The sequence below is a fragment of the Anas platyrhynchos genome, chromosome 1 (assembly GCF_047663525.1).
Source record: "Anas platyrhynchos isolate ZD024472 breed Pekin duck chromosome 1, IASCAAS_PekinDuck_T2T, whole genome shotgun sequence".
Lineage (NCBI taxonomy): Eukaryota > Metazoa > Chordata > Aves > Anseriformes > Anatidae > Anas > Anas platyrhynchos.
The window spans coordinates 160044369-160061911 of record NC_092587.1 but is presented as its reverse complement, the minus strand read 5'-3'; positions in this window follow the sequence as shown (position 1 = coordinate 160061911).

Below are 17543 nucleotides of genomic sequence, written 5' to 3'. Positions count from 1 at the left end.
TACGAGGAGCTGCTGAGAGACCTGGGGTTGTTTAGCCTGGAGAAAAGAAGGCTCAGGGAAGACCTTCTCACTCTCTACTACTACCTGAAAGGAAGCTGTGGGAAGCATGGGGTCTGCCTCTTCTCACAGATAACTACTGATAGAACTAAAGGGAATAGCCTCAAGTCACAGCAGGGGAGGTTCAAGTTCGAAATTAGGAGACATTTCTTCTCAGAAAGATCAGTCAGACATTGGAACAGGTTGCACAGGGAAGTGGTGGCATCACCGTCTCTGGGGATGTTCAAGGAAAGGTTGGGTGTGGTGCTTAGTGACATGGTTTAGTGGGTGACATTGGTAGTAGGGTGATGGTTGGACCAGATGATCTTGAAGGTATTTTCCAACTTTAATGATTCTATGATTCTAAAATACTGCTTTAGATTTACTGAGAACCAGTTTATCTAGTTCTTTACATGCCTAAACCTGTTATAAGCTGTGTCTTCATCCATTCCATCAGAATACCTACCTAATATAGAATACTAAAGTAGTAAGGGAGGGGATAATACAGAATACTAAGGGAGGGGAGAGGGATCAGAAAATAAATAAATAAATAAAATCCCCACTTCCAAATTGTTATTTTAACTGAATAAGTATATCCCTGCAAATATGGAAGAAAAAATAATAGAAGCAATACTTTCATGTTTCTTGAGATGCAAATTTAGTTTTCAAGTTTTAATTTTACTTGTGTAAATCAAGTGACAAGTGTAACCTGATTTAATAAAAATACAGCTGCCTATGCTATCTTTTTTGGGGGTGGGTGAGTCTGGAAATATTGACAACATTTTAACTACATTTACAGCAAATGAACCTGTTTAGTCTTTAACAGGCAGAATATAATAACTGGTAGTGTTTTGCATGCTGAGTGCCTTGTTCTCCCTAAATTGAATGACATGTATATCACACAAAATTGTTCAGAGTCAAGGGAAAGTTGCAGCTGGGGAAGGCTCTGACAAAAACAAGCAGGATTACGGTTATTTTACACCAGCACCAGAAACTGCAGATCTCAGTGCAAATTCTTCATTTTGCAAATAATATAAGTGAGCCCAATAGATGTTGGCTGTTTCAGTTTTGAAATAGATTTATTAAGGTCGTGTTTTTTGTGTTTTTTTTTTTTTTTTTTTTTTTTTTTTTCTTGATGGATCACAAATAGCTCTTAAGGGTACAGATTCTTATTTCAGAAAAAAAAAATAAAATCTTAATAACGAAGTTTTATGTCTTATCAACTTGGTCGTTTTACTCAGCTGGACAGCTGAGCCCCACCACAACCATTCTTTCATTTCCCCTCCTTACAGGGAAGAGGACTCAAGGGTTGAGATAAGGACAAGCACATCACTCAATAATTATCATGTGTAAAACAGACTCAGCACAGGAAGATTAACATAATTTAGTACCTATTAAGAACAAGCTAGAGAAGTGAGAAACAAACAAACAAAAAATGAAAACGACCTTTTCTCCATTCACCCTTTTCCATCACCTCTATTCACTGTTTTCCATCTCCTTCCCCTGAGCAGTGCAGAGGAATGGGGATTGCAGTCAGTCCCTAACGCTTCGTCTCTGCCACTCCTTTATAGTCACTGTCTGCTCCTGCTCCAATGTAGGGTACCTCCCACAGGAAGCCATCCTTCCCAAACTGATCCTGAGGGGGCTTCCCACGGGCTGCAGTCCTTAAAAACTGCTCCAAACAGGGGTCCAAATTATGGGGTCCATACATAGGGCCCAAACTGCTCCAACATGGGGCCCCCGCAGCAGCTCCTGCCAGATCACCGGCTCCTGCATGGGCTACTTTCCATGGGCTACAAAATGGAGACTCATGGAATCAGGTCCTGTGGATGCTTCCCACAGGCCACAGCCTCCTTTGGGCCAGATCCACCTGCTCCACCATAGTCTCCCATCCAAAAGGTGCAGAGTGGAGGTCGGTTTCACCAAGATACATCATGGGCTGCAGGGGGACAGCCTGCTCCACCGAGGGCTTCTCCACAGGCTACAGGGAAACTTCAGTGCCAGTGCCTGGAGAACCTCTTGTTCTCCTTCTTCACTAACCTTGAGGTCTGCAGGTCTGGTTCTAACTCCTCACTCTCCCAGCAGTAGTTGTTTTTCCCTTTCTTAAGTCTGCTCTCACAGAGGCACAAACAACAGTGCTTACTGGCTCAGATCTGGGCAGCAGCAGGTCCCTTTTTGTTGAAACTGGCCCTTATCTGGCCCTTGTCTATGGGACAGCTTCTGGTTTCTTATAGATGCCACCCCTGTAGTCATTCATAATGGTCCTACAATACAGCAATATTATACCCTGTGATTCATACTTTTAAAATCTTACATATGAATATAGTAAGTAGTTTCACTAATCGTACTTGTAGTATGAATACTCATGTGAGTATGCCTTGGCAGTGATTTGCAGAAAACTTGTGGAAAAAATTGCACAATGCACAACAGTTAGCGAAGACAATAAGTAGCATCTACTAGTTTAATACTGTCAGAGCTCTATCTCTATTTGCTAAGATTCTCCTAACTCCCTCTCTCAGCACAGACAAACATCTGATATAAAGAAATATTACCAACATTCTCGTTAAAAAACTGCTTGAAAAAATGACATATGTAACAACTAACTAAAACACTAACCTAATATATAACAGCTGGATTTATCTTCCATATTCATTAATTAAAATGAGAGACAAATTTATATAACTACCTTAATAAATTTGCTATCTTATAATGTACAATTAATCTCTAGCATTTAAAAAAATTAAATAACATTAAAGTACTTTTGAAATGGACTGAGAGAAGCAACATCCCCTACATTTATGAATCTCAACACCAGAGCAGTTTTTCATACGCAGATTCAGAAATTTCCAGATTCAGAAAGACATACTTTCTGTAAATAGAATCAGTGTCCATCAAAAAAGAAGCAGTGTTCATCACTGAATGTGAGCTAAAATGTGTTTAAAAGATGCAATAGACATTTCAGAGGTAATTCTGAAAGGTGTTTTACTGCAACATGGCAATAACATTAGAATGACTGAGAGATCAAGAGAGATATGTGAGATTATATATTTTATCTGATTCACAAAGCTATTAACTCAAAAGGAAAAACTTCAGTATAAGCAAAAAGAGAGTGTGAGTTACTCATTACCCTGTAATGACTGTGGTGTTAATAAAAACTCAAATGCAGGTTGAATTTTATAGTTATTAAGAGACAGAGATTTTAAAAGCTGGTCATTTTCCCCTTTGATTTAACATGATTCCAAGTTTTTAGTATATTTATACATTATCTTTTTTTTTTTTTCTTCAATGATTGCTGCTTTAACATACTGAAATAAGTATGACATATTGAAATATTAACAGATTGAAATACGTCTGTGTCTGTTGTGCAGTTACCATTATTTAAATGTGAGGCTATATTCTTTTTTTTTTTTTTTTTTTAGAATGGCTTGGGTTGGAAGGGACTTTAAAGATCGTCTAGTTCCAACCCCACTACCATGAGCAGGGACGTCACCCACTAGATCAGGTTTCCCAGGGTTTGTCCAACCTGCTCTTGAACACCTGCAAGTATGGGGCATCCACAGCCTCTCTGGGCATCCTGTTCCGGGGCATCACTACCTTCATAGTAAAGAATTTCCTCCTAACCTCTAATCTAAATCTCCCTGTTTTAATTTGAAACCATTCCCCCTTGTCCTGTCATTATCTGTCAGCAAAGAGTCGTTGCCAGACCTGGACACAGTACTCCAAGCAGAGTTTCACAAGGACAGAGTACAGGAGGACAATCACCTCCCTTGACCTGCTGGCTGTTCTTTTGATGCAACCCAGGATACAGTTGGCCTTCTGAGCTGCAAGCACTAACTGCCAGCTCATGTAGTGCTTTTCATCCACTAGAGTCCCTAAGGGGTTCTCTGCAGGGCTGCTCTCAATGAGCTCTTCTCCTAGTCTGAGGTCATGTCTGGGATTGCCCAGCCCAGATGAAGCCTGGGCTTGTTTGACTTGTTGAATCTCATTATGTTCACATGGGCCCATTTCTCAAGCTTGTCCAGGTCCATTGGCATCCGTTCCTTCTATTGTACCAACTACACCACTCAGCTTGGTGTCAACTGCAAACTTACTTAGGGTGCACTTGATCCCACTGTCTATGTCATTGATAAAAATATTAAACAGCACCTGTCCTAGGTACTGGGGCCCAGTCCCCTGCGGTACACCGCTCATCACCAGCCTCCATTTCGACATAGAGACATTGACCACCACTCTCTTGGTGCAGCCTTCAAGCTAAATCTTTATCTACTGAATAGTCCACCCATCAAGTCCATATCTCGCCGTTTTGAGATCAGGATGCCATGTCAAAGGCCTTGCAGAAGTCCAGGTAGATGATATCAGTTGGACTTTTGGTGTTTTTACTTCCAGTAAAATTTCTTGTTCAGATTGATTCAGATGATATTTTCTTATGCATATATGAAAATATTATTTTGTTGTTGTTGTAGGGTTTTTTTTGGTTTTTTTTTGTTTGTTTGTTTTTTACGTCTGTTGATTTATTTTACCTGGCCTCATTCAGCATTGAATCATATCCATCAAAATAAATTGACTTGCAAAAGATTTAACAGTAAAACTTAAGAGAATTGATTCTCCCCCTACCCAAAATTCAAATGCTTACTTACTTCACTTATCATACAGTTTGCCGTCCATCTAGCTGACATCTGACTATATGATCAGGGCCAACAAAGTTAAAAATAATAAAATTATTTTTTCCCTCCTAATCTGACAATTGCTATCTATGTCAATGGAAACAAAAATTAGCATTCCTACCTATTCCACATTATTGATACAAGACTGAAATTTCACATAGAGAGGCCTTTCAAGTTTTCATAAGCATTTTTAATCTGTATTAATAAATACTGCTTCATATTGCAGTCCTGTGGAATATTACCCATCAACCTTTATCAGCATTGACATACACCCTAAAATTATCTGCCTACAGAGAAATAACCTAATAACTTTCCTATGTCCCTATGCAATTGTTTCTTTCAGTTTCAGTCAGAAAGTGCATCTCAATATGCTTGATATATCAATTGTAGAAAAAAAAAAAAAAAAAGACAGACTCTTGATTTTAACTGACTGTTATGCATATAGCATTCAGTTTGGATATGGAGAAATGGAAAAAGACGACAACAACAACAAAACACCAGAAAGTTAAAATAATGAAAACTTTCAATTAATGCAGGATGGGGTGTGAAGGGGAAGTAGGGGAGGGGTAGCAGAGAAAGAAGAAAAGGGAAAAATAAAACACAGAACAATAGCTGGAGAGAAGCGTGACAGGTAAGACCTTGTCTAGACAGCAGTACAAATAAATAATAATAAAAATAATAATAATCCTGTGTTTGTAAACAGGAATATTGTCATTGTCAGAGTTCCAAAGAAAGAATAATAATTTGTACTGACCTTTGATCATTCAAATATTTCTGACAATCTGATGAAAGGGTATCTCATGGGATTCTTTCTCCAGAGTTTTTTTCCTCATTTACAATTTCTTCTTCTCTTTCACATAGATAATTGAGTCCTTCCTCTCCTATCCTGGATATTCTGTTTGGGATAATAAACATTTCAGATAGAGTAATATAGCATATAGCTTGTCAATATTACATAAGTAACTTAAATGAAACGTTCAGAATCTGAAAAATGGGTCTAATAGAAAAATGCATAGTAACAGTACTGTAATAAATGTACAATTGTACAAGGATTCTGGGGATGGCACTCAGTTCTAAATTATAAACATCTAAACTTATTTAGTTTATTAATTCAGTTACAAAAGCATAGGTTTTCACTATCACCAGTGATGCACCAGAATATCTTGTCTTGTGTCCTGCTGTCACTCAGAAAAGTAGTCTTTCTGTTTGTAAGCCCTGTATAATTGTAAAGGGAAAGGGAATGGGGAGAAAAAGAAACAAAAGAAACATTAAGTCTGCACAGAAACCCAGAGAGAAGGGAAAAAAAATATTCTCTACTTCCCATCAACGAGCGATGTTCAGCCACGTCCTGGGAAGTAGGGCCTCAAAATGTGTAGTAATTGTTCAGGAGGAACAGCCCCCTCCCCCACAAGAGCCCCCCTTTTTATTGCTGAGTGTGACATTTGGTGTTATGGAATATCCCTTTGGTTGGTTTCGGTCAGCTGCCCTGGCGATGCCCCCTCCCCATCACTTGCCCACCACCAGCTTGCTGGCTCTTGGGTGCTTGGAAGGAGTCCTGATGCTGTGCCAGCACTATGCAGCAATAGACACAACACTGGAGCGATACCAGTGCTGTTCCAGCTACGAGTGCAGAGCACAGCGTTGTGTCGGCTGCTGCAGGGAAAGGTGACTCCAGTCAGACAGACCCAACACAATGGCATACATGCTTGTATTCAGGGACTGGATAAAGACTTCTTTTCGCATGCAAAATAGCTCTTCAGATCCACTGATCATATTTACTTCATCTACTAATTGACGATAAGGTGAACAGAGGAACAAAATTAAGATCTTGACATTGGTTAGGTAGATATCCTTATTCTTCATCTTACCTCTGTTATGGAAACAAAATCACATCTATAATCACTTTTCTTTTAAAAGGTAGAATATGTGGGTGAGGCTTACTATGAGTAGAAATAAGAAGACATGCTAAAGAAGAACAGATCTCCTTGACCTTTGGCTCTTTGACTTGCCTTTTAAACTCATTTGTCTGAACTTGGCTCATTCTAGAGCTGACGAACGCATTTCATGTCAAAATCATATTCAGTATCTCTGTATCACATCAGAATATCATGGCTATAAGTGTTAATCATAAAAAAAGAAAAAAAAAAAAAAAGATAAAGTTTTGAAGCTGTTGAAGCTGTTACACCATGTCAAATTTTTGGAATACTCTTTAGTGAATTTTAAGTTTCTTTTTCAGTCTTCTCCCAGCTATTGCTTACATCTAACTTAGGAAAATGTTCAGCATTAATTCTGAATCAGATGCACACCAGAAGGAAGTGCTCAAGCACTTCTCAGATGTTCACAAAGAACAGTTTCAAAATGAATAACTTCCATAATCTTTCCCTCTGTTGAGCCTGAAGCCACAGCTATCATTCAGTACCTAAAAATGATAATTTGATTTAAAAATCCAGAGTGACTCTCAAATCAATGAAGTATGAATACTCAGTCTTCTTGAAGCTAATGGGTCATTTGCAGTAAGGGTCAGTGTTGCTATTTAAAATTGAAGCAACACTTTTTTTTAACCACTGTAATCTATCTTTTGCCAATCTGACTCTAACATACAAAAGGATTACATTTCAATAGTGCTATATAGATAGCTATGTAGCAAGTGCATTACATTTTATTCTGGTAAGAAGCCTAAGAAATACAGATACAGACCACATAAGCATTCATCTTTTAAACTTTTTCCAGAAGAAATACTGTGCTGCAGAGGAACTGAAACTGCAGGAGACAGATTTTCTCTTTAAGGGAAAAAAAAAAATACTCTTTAAGGGAAAAAATCAAACTGGAAACATGTTTATTGGCAGAAAAGAGAGGTACTCTGGAGCCAAAAAGTTACAGAAGGTCTTTAATGCTTCCTCTTTAACTCACTCTAAAGCTGATAAGCAAGTAAATCACTGGTAGATGATTTCACAGCTCAGCATGTGCATTCATATGAGAAGGCAGAGCAAATGCTTGTTGGATTTAGTTCTAGCTTAAATTAAAATAAACACATAAATAAATAAATAAGGATCTCAAATGGCTAAATATGAAGGGCTGATAAACAGCTGATAATTAAAAATTTTGAATGGCATTTTAGGGAAAGGTGTGTAGAGAAGAGAAGAAAGAGAAAAGAGGAAAAAAGTGCAATGATGCATGTGCCTTTAGAAGATTCCACACACATTGTAAATGTATAGGCTCTATATTTAATTAATGTGTAAAAAAAATTGCTTTTAAATTCCAACATTTAATTATACACACATGAAGAGTGAAATGGTATAGATCTAAACTGAAATTGTTCTTCATATGCTTGATATCTATTTATGCAGGACTTTGGCAACCCAGCCTTCTGTTCATCCAGAAATTCTGTTGGTTGTTATGTAAATAGTATGTTCAAAAATTTCAATTAAAACTGATATTTTTTGTTCAAAATGTGGAATTAAATATCAATATATGCAATAAATCTTTGCACATTAAGGTTTAAATTATTATGTACATATTACTTCTGACAATAACATTCCATCTTTCACTTCAAAGAAAGTAAGCAAAATACAATCACTAAATCATTTAGTTAGCTAACAATATGTTGAAGTATGTCACAAAATTTGTAATGAATATTGTCCAGAATACTCTTTTGATTACTGCATTTGATAAAGAAATCTTAGTATTTATCAGAATGTAAATGGAAAGAGGTTTTACTACTAATAATTCTGTATGTCAGTCATACAAATCTTTTAACAGTTGCTGCTATTCAATAGTTTTTACATGTCATGTAACAAAAACCTTTAGCCTTTTGATACATTTATCTTCCAATTAACTTTTATTCTCTTTCTCACTGTGTTACAGATCACGGCAGAACAGTGAAAGGTCTATGAAAAACAGTTCTGCGTATAACTGATGTGAAAAGTTGCACATCTAAGGTACTGGTTAATTCAAGTCTCAAAGGAGTTTGCCTGAGTCTTGTCCAGAATTAGTTCTCTTTTCTCCTAAAGGCAAGAATGGCATAGTAGATATAGTCTTAGTCGCTAATGATAACCATAAACTAGGTCATTCATTACCGGGTATCTGCACTCCTGCAATATTACTTGCTGGCATATCCAGGATAGCATCAATTTTATCTAATTTTAGTTGTTGCACATATAGACATTTAAAGCTGAGCTAGTCACTGTGGGTTCTCTTTATAGGCAATAGAGAAAAAAAGGCACTTTTTAGGGAGTAATTCACCTGACCTATTTTTGACATTGACTTTAGGATAAAATAAATCAAAAAGTGCTTATTTCTTACTAAAGGAGCATAAAATGACTGGCTCACCTGTGGAGATTTACTCTGCAAAGGTCTTAGCTTATGTGAGGGGAGACCTATCTTGATGTTAGTTCTTACTTTAACTATTAATTTTCAAAAGATAAGAGCTTTCAAAATATGATTAAAAACTATGCACTTCAGAATTTATTACCAACTGTTGCCATATGCACTGCTCAGTAAATAAGAACAATAGATTCAATTAGCTAGAATAGAAAACAAACTTGAACCTATCCTACGCCCCGGAGTCTGATCCTAATCATGAGGTTTTGAACGAAATAGTGATGGCATCAAACTCTAACATTATTTTCAGCCCTTATTTTTCTTGAGCATATCACAACCTTATTTTTTCTTTTATTATCAAAAATCCTACTAAAAACATTAATTTATTTTAAAAATCTTAATAAAGATATATTAATATAAATCAATACAAAGTATACCTTAATAATTTCATTTTAAGTTATTCAACATATTCAACTTAAATTTATGAATAATTGTGAATATTCCAAACTATTAATTAGCACTAAATATTTATTTATTTATTTATTTATTTATTTTCAACATGGTGGGCAAAACCAAAAGTTTTCTTTTCTTCTTCTTCAAAAAAGAAACTTCGTATAAATATCCTAAGATTTTATGGCACTAATTCTTCTGCATTTTTTCTCCTTTTTTTTTTTTTTTTACCTTTAGAGGAAGACACTACCTTCATATTACAAAAAAATATATACATATTAAAAAAAAAAGTTATTATTTTATTTTACTGAGACATCTTGAAGTAGGTTACTTTATAATGTGATTATGGGAAATAGAAAAATGTTTTTTCTTTGTCTTTTATTGGCTTATTGAACTTCCTTTTCCTTTATTTATCTTTGCTGTATTTTAATATTTATCTATAGATCATAGAATCATAGAATATCCTGAGTTGGAAGGGACCCTTAAGGATCATCAAGTCCAACTCTTGACACCGCACAGGTCTACCCAAAAGTTCAGACCATGTGACTAAGTGCACAGTCCAATCTCTTCTTAAATTCAGACAGGCTCGGTGCAGTGACCACTTCCCTGGGGAGCCTGTTCCAGTGTGCAACCACCCTCTCTGTGAAGAACCCCCTCCTGATGTCAAGCCTAAATTTCCCCTGCCTCAGCTTAACCCCGTTCCCGCGGGTCCTGTCACTGGTGTTAATGGAGAAAAGGTCTCCTGCCTCTCAACACCCCCTTACGAGGAAGTTGTAGACTGCGATGAGGTCTCCCCTCAGCCTCCTCTTCTCCAGGCTGAACAGGCCCAGTGCCCTCAGCCGTTCCTCGTACGTCTTCCCCTCCAGGCCTTTTACCATCTTCGTAGCCCTAATGACTCATTGCTTGACCTATTCTAACATTAAAAAGCCAATCCCTCATTCCTTTAGGTATTGTATTGTAGCTGTTACACTGATAAACAAATTTCAAGCTTTTTCAGATAAATCTGTAGGGATTTCGTGTACAAAGTAAGAGTTTAAAAAATATTAATATTTTGTAAATGAATCCTTCTGAATGATAGGAGGGCATCATAATATGAATAGTTGTGCCATATGAATACATAAGTCACTCATTCTTCACTAAAGTAGGCTTATGTATAATTTTTGTAAATTTTTCATGTTATGTTCATGCATTTTAGCATCTTCACTTAAAATGACACAAGAACTTTTGGTATTGTAAACAGGTACTAACTGATCTTTCAGTTTCTAGTTGTTTGAAATATTATTTACATTTTTTTAGAAGGTCATTTTTATCACAATTAACTGATTGGAACACTCAAAGACTTTAAAAGTACATAATTTTCTCATAGAAATTTAAAGGAAATGAAACAAAGACTCATTTTGAAAATGAATCTTTTAGTATTTTCTTATATACATATTCATTCTGGGTAATTAGTATTCAGTCAAATGTTTGCAGCAGGATGTGGAGTTGGTAATTGTTTGAATACGCTTGTTTGCCAGACAACATGCATATTCATAACCAGAATTACTACTATAGTTATGCTTAATATAGTAGGAGGGAAGAAGAAAAGAAAATATAATGCAACAAAACCAGTTATATTTAATATATGATACTTTAAATTAGAACTTTCAACTTTGACAGAACTATAGTGGTATAGTAGTTGAGAGACCTGGGCCTATTTAACCTGGAAAAGAGAAGACTAAGGGGAGACTGTTAATACCTGAATGGAGGTTGTCGGGAAGATGGAACCAGTCTCTTTTCAGTTGAGCCCAGTGACAGGATGAGAGGCAATGGGCAGAAACTGAAGCACAACAAGTTTTGGTTGAGTATGAAAAGCCACTTCTTTACTGAGAGGGTGACAGAGCACTGTAACAGATTGCCCATAGAGGTTGTGGAGTCTTTTTCTCTGGACATTTTCAAAACCTGCCTGGATGCCATCCTGAGCAATGTGCTCTAGGTGATCCTGCTCGACAAGGGGGTTGGACTAGACGATCACCAGAGGTCCCTACCAACCTCAGCCATTCTGTGAGTCTGTGATTCTGTGATTTTAAAAAGAAAAGTAAATAAATAAATAAATAAATAAATAAACATAATACATAAACAAATAATAAAGTTAACTCTTTATAAACAACCATCAGGTCTGGAAATAATCTGCCAGATTCAGTCCCACTTTCTAGACTCTTAAACTTAGTTACATAACTACAATGAAGCTTCAAATACTAGTATTACTCAAACCTCCACTGACTTTGTTGACTAGATCACTACAGACTATAATCCCAGATATCTAGTTCATACATATATAATAATATTCAGATGTCAAAATTTACTGCTCTACATTGTGAATATAAGCTTCATATTAAGGTTGTCTGAATCTACAACTGAGCCCCATTTGTTTTCCAAATTTAGGTCATGAAAATTAACTTCTAGAATGTGGCAGGCCTACCTGTAGTTCCCTGGGTACTCTTTCTTGCCTCTCTGGAGTATAGGAGTGACATTTGTGTTCTTAAGTCCTCTGGAACATCTCCAGGTCACCATGACATTCATGGATAATTTCAAATAACTTCACAATGACATCAGCCAGTTCCTTCAGTGGTCACGGGTGCAGCTCATCAGATCCCATAGACTTGTGTGTGTCCAATTTGTTGAAATACTCCCTAACCTGATCCTCCTCCAAAAAGGATAAATCTTAACTCCAGATTTTCCCACAGGTCTCAGGAACCAGAGGTTGTTGCAGGCCAGTCTTAACAGTAAAGACCATGATGAAGAAAGTATTGAATATCTCAGCCTTTTCCATGCCCTTTGTTATCATGTTCCCCGAACAATTCAGCAGCAGTCTGGCATTTTCCAAGTCTTCTGTTTACCACTGATGTATCCATAGAAGCTCTTGTGTTGATCTTCATGTCACTTGACAGCTCCAGCTCCAGATGGGTTTGTACAGGTATAACAGCAAAGTAAGACTTTTCCTAGACTGCACAATCTTCCCTGTCAAAGAGGTTTTGCTAAGAATCTCTGCACCAACGCTCTGGCTTCTTTCTTAGTCTGTGTCATCTCCCACAGAATAGAAAATTCATGTAACTCATATTATTTCATATATGCATATGGTTGAAATTTTTTTGGTATATGAGTCCATCTAGTCTCTGCACTGTCAGTTTGATCTTAAATGGAAACACTTTTGTACCTTCGTGACTAGTATTCCTTTTGCAAGAGAAAGCAATGGAAAAAAGATTTACTTTTTGTATATGTTTCATCACTTTAGACTTCTACCATAGCCTGAACAGTGTTCCAAATATAGTTATTTGTGTACATTGGTGTGGAGAACAGGAAGACTTGTTAGCATCACTGATAAGCACCAGACTTGGGCAAAGGGGAATTGAGCAGCTTGCTCCTGCTTATCTCTGATAAAAACTTTTTGGTGGAGTTCTGCCACCTTGGTATGAAAGGCTGCTAAAGAAGGGAGTCTTGTATTGGTGGGATAGCCCTGTTTTTGTGATAGAACAGATTCTTGAGGGTCACAGTGCCTGAATGAAACCTTTTATTTCATTATGTCTAAAAAGAGTATTAAAGTTTGCACCCATGAACATGATAATTAACTTAAAGTAGTACCTGCTAAACATATATGACTATAGTACTCAACTCTTCACTCAAATCATACTAAATCATGGGGAGCACCATGAAGCAGCTTCCAGTGAGGCAAAAATGGTGTCCACCCACCACACATGCCAGGCTGAGACTGAAACCCAGACAGAGGGGCCACAACCCCCCTGCCAGACACCTCTACCCAGACAGACCTCCCAAGGACTGAAAGAGCCATGCAGACCATCCACTGCAGGGAGCTCCAATATCTGAAGCAGAGTTGAGTTAGATGGGTGTAAATGCAACCAGATAGACACACTCTCTGAGCAAGTTGCCATGTTCTGAGAGGAGTTCTGCAGGCTGTGAAGCATCCAGGAATCAGAGTGGGAGATCAACACATGGTATCATGTGCTGGCGTGGCTGAGCAACAGCTTTTCTTTAAATCCTTGAAAGAGGGTGGTAAAATGGTTTGCAAACTGAAACCAGCAGAATTGACAGATTAACAAGACAAAGGTGTCTTGACCCTTGTCTCTGTTTGAAGCAGAGTGAGGAATCTCCCCTTTGCCCCTGAAGTGCCCTACACAACATATATGATGCTCTGGGGCTCAAAAAAAGGAGAGTGTATGTGGGGGTATTGCCATGGGGGTTGACAACCACTGTGGTTGGTGATAACATCAGACTCCTAAAGATGAAGCCATGAGGAATGCAAAGAAGTTATAAGGAACAAAGAAGGGTGATTCAGGAGACACCTCAAACTGCTTGTTCTCCAACCATTAAGACAAGAAACCTGATGGGTGTTTGTGGTTGCCAGGCAAAGTTTTTAACCAGTGAATAGTTAGTGGAAAACAGTAGAGTTAATGGTATAAGAAGGGAGCCTATTTTCAATAAAGTGGTTGTAGTTGACTTGGTGTCAGTATGGTCATTACGCCACAAGTGTGATGACAACAGTGGTAATGGTTGAGACCAGAAAGAGCAACTGTGAATGGATAGACTAACATACCATTTGTCTAAGAACCAGTTCCAAAAAAAAGCACAGAGGGTGTTGGTAATTGGAGATTCCTCTCTGAGAGTTGCCCATTTGCTGCCCAGACAACCCCTTGCAAGACGTTTGCTGCCTACCTGGGGCCTGTACTTATGACATCACAAAGAGGCTACTGAGCTTGGTCAAGCCAGAGGACTATCACACATTCCTGCTCTTTCAGGTAGGGATAACTAAGGCTGTGACAAGGAGACTCAGAAACATCAAAAGGGACTTTATGTCTCTTGGAAAGATGCTGAAGGGATCAGGGAGAACACGAGTAGATTCAGGGAGAACACAAGAACACAAGTAGTGTTCTCAGTCCTCACAGTTGGAGACTGGAACCCAAGGAATATGTGGCATATGGATCAGGTGACTGATTGGCTGTGTAGCTGGTGCCATGGTCAAGGTTTTGGGTTCTATGATCTCAGACATGCTTTTGAGAGACCAGGCATGCTGACCTAATGGGGCAAGACTGTTTTGGACAGGAAGCTGGATGGACTCATTAGCAAGGCTTTAAACTAGATTAAGTGGGGGAAGGAGATGTATCTGTAAGTGACTCAAAAGAAACCCTGAATGACAATACTTTAAACATCAGGGAAACACCCGTAAATCATCCCATAAGAATTAGGAAGGACTGCTGTAAAAAGGTAATGCACCCTACAGTCCAGAGGAAGTGTCTCAATGCATGCAGCAGGAGGAGTTGGAAGCAACAGTGCAATTAGTGCAAATATGACGTAGTGCATATGATCTAGTGCAATCATGGAAACGTGGTGGGATGAATCACACAGCTGGAACACTGGAATGGAGGGCTACAAGATTTACAGGAGACACATAAAGGGATGGAAGGATAGAGGTGTTACTGTCTGTGTTAAGAACTGGAGAGATTGTGAAGAGTTCCCTATAAAAAACAGCCAAGAGCAGGTTGAGAGTCTGGGTAAAAATTAAGTACCGGACCAGTGAAGGACACCTTGTGTTTGGGGTCTACTATGGGCCACTTGACCAAGGGGATCCTATTGATGAGGCTTTTTTGCTCCAGCTACAAGAAGCATCACGGTCACAGGCTCTCATCCTCCTGGGGGATTTCCACCACCCAGATATCTACTGGAAAAGATAACACAACAGGCAGTAGGCAATCCAGGATTCAAACTGGCATCCACTGGGGAAAACTTCCACATCCAGGTATTAGACAAAACAACCAGAGAAGCATTACTGGACCTGGTGATCACCAACATGGAAGAGCTTATAAAAGAGGTTGAAATTCAAGGAAGCCTAGGTTGCAGTGACCATACCCTGGTTGAGTTTGTGATCTCAAGGGACAATGGGACAATGGCTTGTCTAAGAACAGTCAGGACCCTGAACTTTAGAAGAGCCAACTTCCAGCAATTCAAAAAATTAGTGAATGAAATCACATTGGACATGGTCCTTCGGGACAGAGGATCTGATCAGAGCTGGCAACTCTTTAAGGATATATTCCTTGAAGTGCAAGAATTCTCTATCCCCATATGTAATAAATAGAGCAGAGAAGGTAGGAAACCAGCATGGTTGAATAAGGACCTGCTGGTCAAACTTTGGCAAAAGAAGGAAATGTACAGATGGTGGAAACAGGGCCACGTGCTCTGGAAAGAGTACAGAAATATTGCCTGGATGTGCAGGAATGGGATTGGGAAAGCCAAGACACTGACAGAACTAAAATTTGTGAGGGATGAGAAGAATGACAAGAAGGGGTTCTACAGGTACATTGGCCACAAAAGAATGACTAGGGAGATTATAGCACCTCTGACAAATGAAGACATAGAGCTAGTAACGACAGATGATTAGAAGGCACAGGTATTTAACTTCTTCCCTTCTGTTTTCACTGTTCACCTCTCAAGTCCTTAAATCTGTAGATGGAGGCTGAAGGAGCAAAGTCCCTCCTACTGCAACCAAAGAGCAAGTTCGTGACCTCCTGATGCAAATTAACTACAACTCTATGGGCCCTGATGATATACATTCCAGGCTCCTGAGGGAATTGGATGATGGAATTGCCAAGCCTCTCTCCATCATATATAAAAATAAATGGAAAGAAAAAAAAAAAAAAAAAAGGAAATATAACATGACATAACATAATTTTTTTAAAGGGTAGAAAGGAAAACGTGGGGAACTACAGGCCAGTGAGCCTCACCACAGTAACCAGAAAGATCATGGAACAAAACCTCCTGGAGGCAATATTAAGGCACATGCAAGACAGAGGTAATCTGAGACAGCTAGCATGGCTTCACCAAAGGTAGACTGTGCCTGACGGATCTGGTGGCCTATGATGAAGTGATTGCATCAGTTGACAAGGGAAGACTGACCAATGTTATCTATATAGAATTCTGTAAGGCCTTTGGCATAGTTCCACGTGACAGCATAATCTCTAAAGTGGAGAGATACAGGTTTTATGGGTGGGCCATTCGGAGGATAAGGAGTTGGCTTGAAGGTTGCACCCAACGAGTGGTGGTCAATGTCTCTATGTTCAAGTGGAGGCCAGTGATGAATGGTGTACCATAGGGGTCTGTCCTGGGACCAGTACTGTTTAGTATCTTTATCAATGACATAGACAGTGGGATCGAATGCACCCTCAGCAAGTCTGCAGATGACACCAAGCTGAGCAGTGCAGTTGTTACAAGAGAAGGAAGAGATGCCATCCGGATGGACCCGGACAAGCTTGATAAGTGGGCCCACATGAACCTAATGGGGATCAACAGGTCAAAGTGCAAGGTGCTACACCTGTGTCAGGGCAATCCCAGAACTGAGTACATACTGTGAGAAGAGCTCATTGAGAGCAGCCCTGTGGAGAAGGACTTGGGGGGCTTCTGGTGGACAAAAGCTCTACGTGAGCCGGCAGTGCATGCTTTCAGCTCAAGACCAACTGTATCCTGGGCTGCATCAAAAAAGATGTGATCAGCAGGTCAAGGGAGATGATCGTCCCTCTCTACTCTGCCCTTGTAAGGCCCCACCTGGAGCACTGCATCCAGTTTTGGAGCTTCCAGCACAAGAAGGATGGGGATGTGTTAGAATAGGTCCAGAGGAGGGCTATAAAGATGATCAAGGGACTGGAGCACCTCTCCTGTGAAGGAAGCCTGAGAGAGATGGGGCTGTTCAGCCTACAGAAGAGAAGGCACCGCAGAGACCTCACTGCGGCTTTTCAGTACTTAAAGGGAACTTTTAAAAAAAGATGGGCAGAGACTCTTTACTCAAGCAGATAAAGGGGAATATTTTTAAACTGAAAGAGGGGAGGTTTAGATTAGAAATTAGGAATAAATTCTTCACTCAGAGGGTGATGAGGCTCTGGAACAGATTACTCAGAGAGGTTGTGGATGCCCTATTCCTGGAGGTGTTCAAGACCAGATTATATGAGGCCTTGGGCAACCTGATCTAGTGGGTGGTGTGTCTGCCAAGGCAGGGGGGTTGGAACTAGATGATCTTTAAGGTTCCTTCCA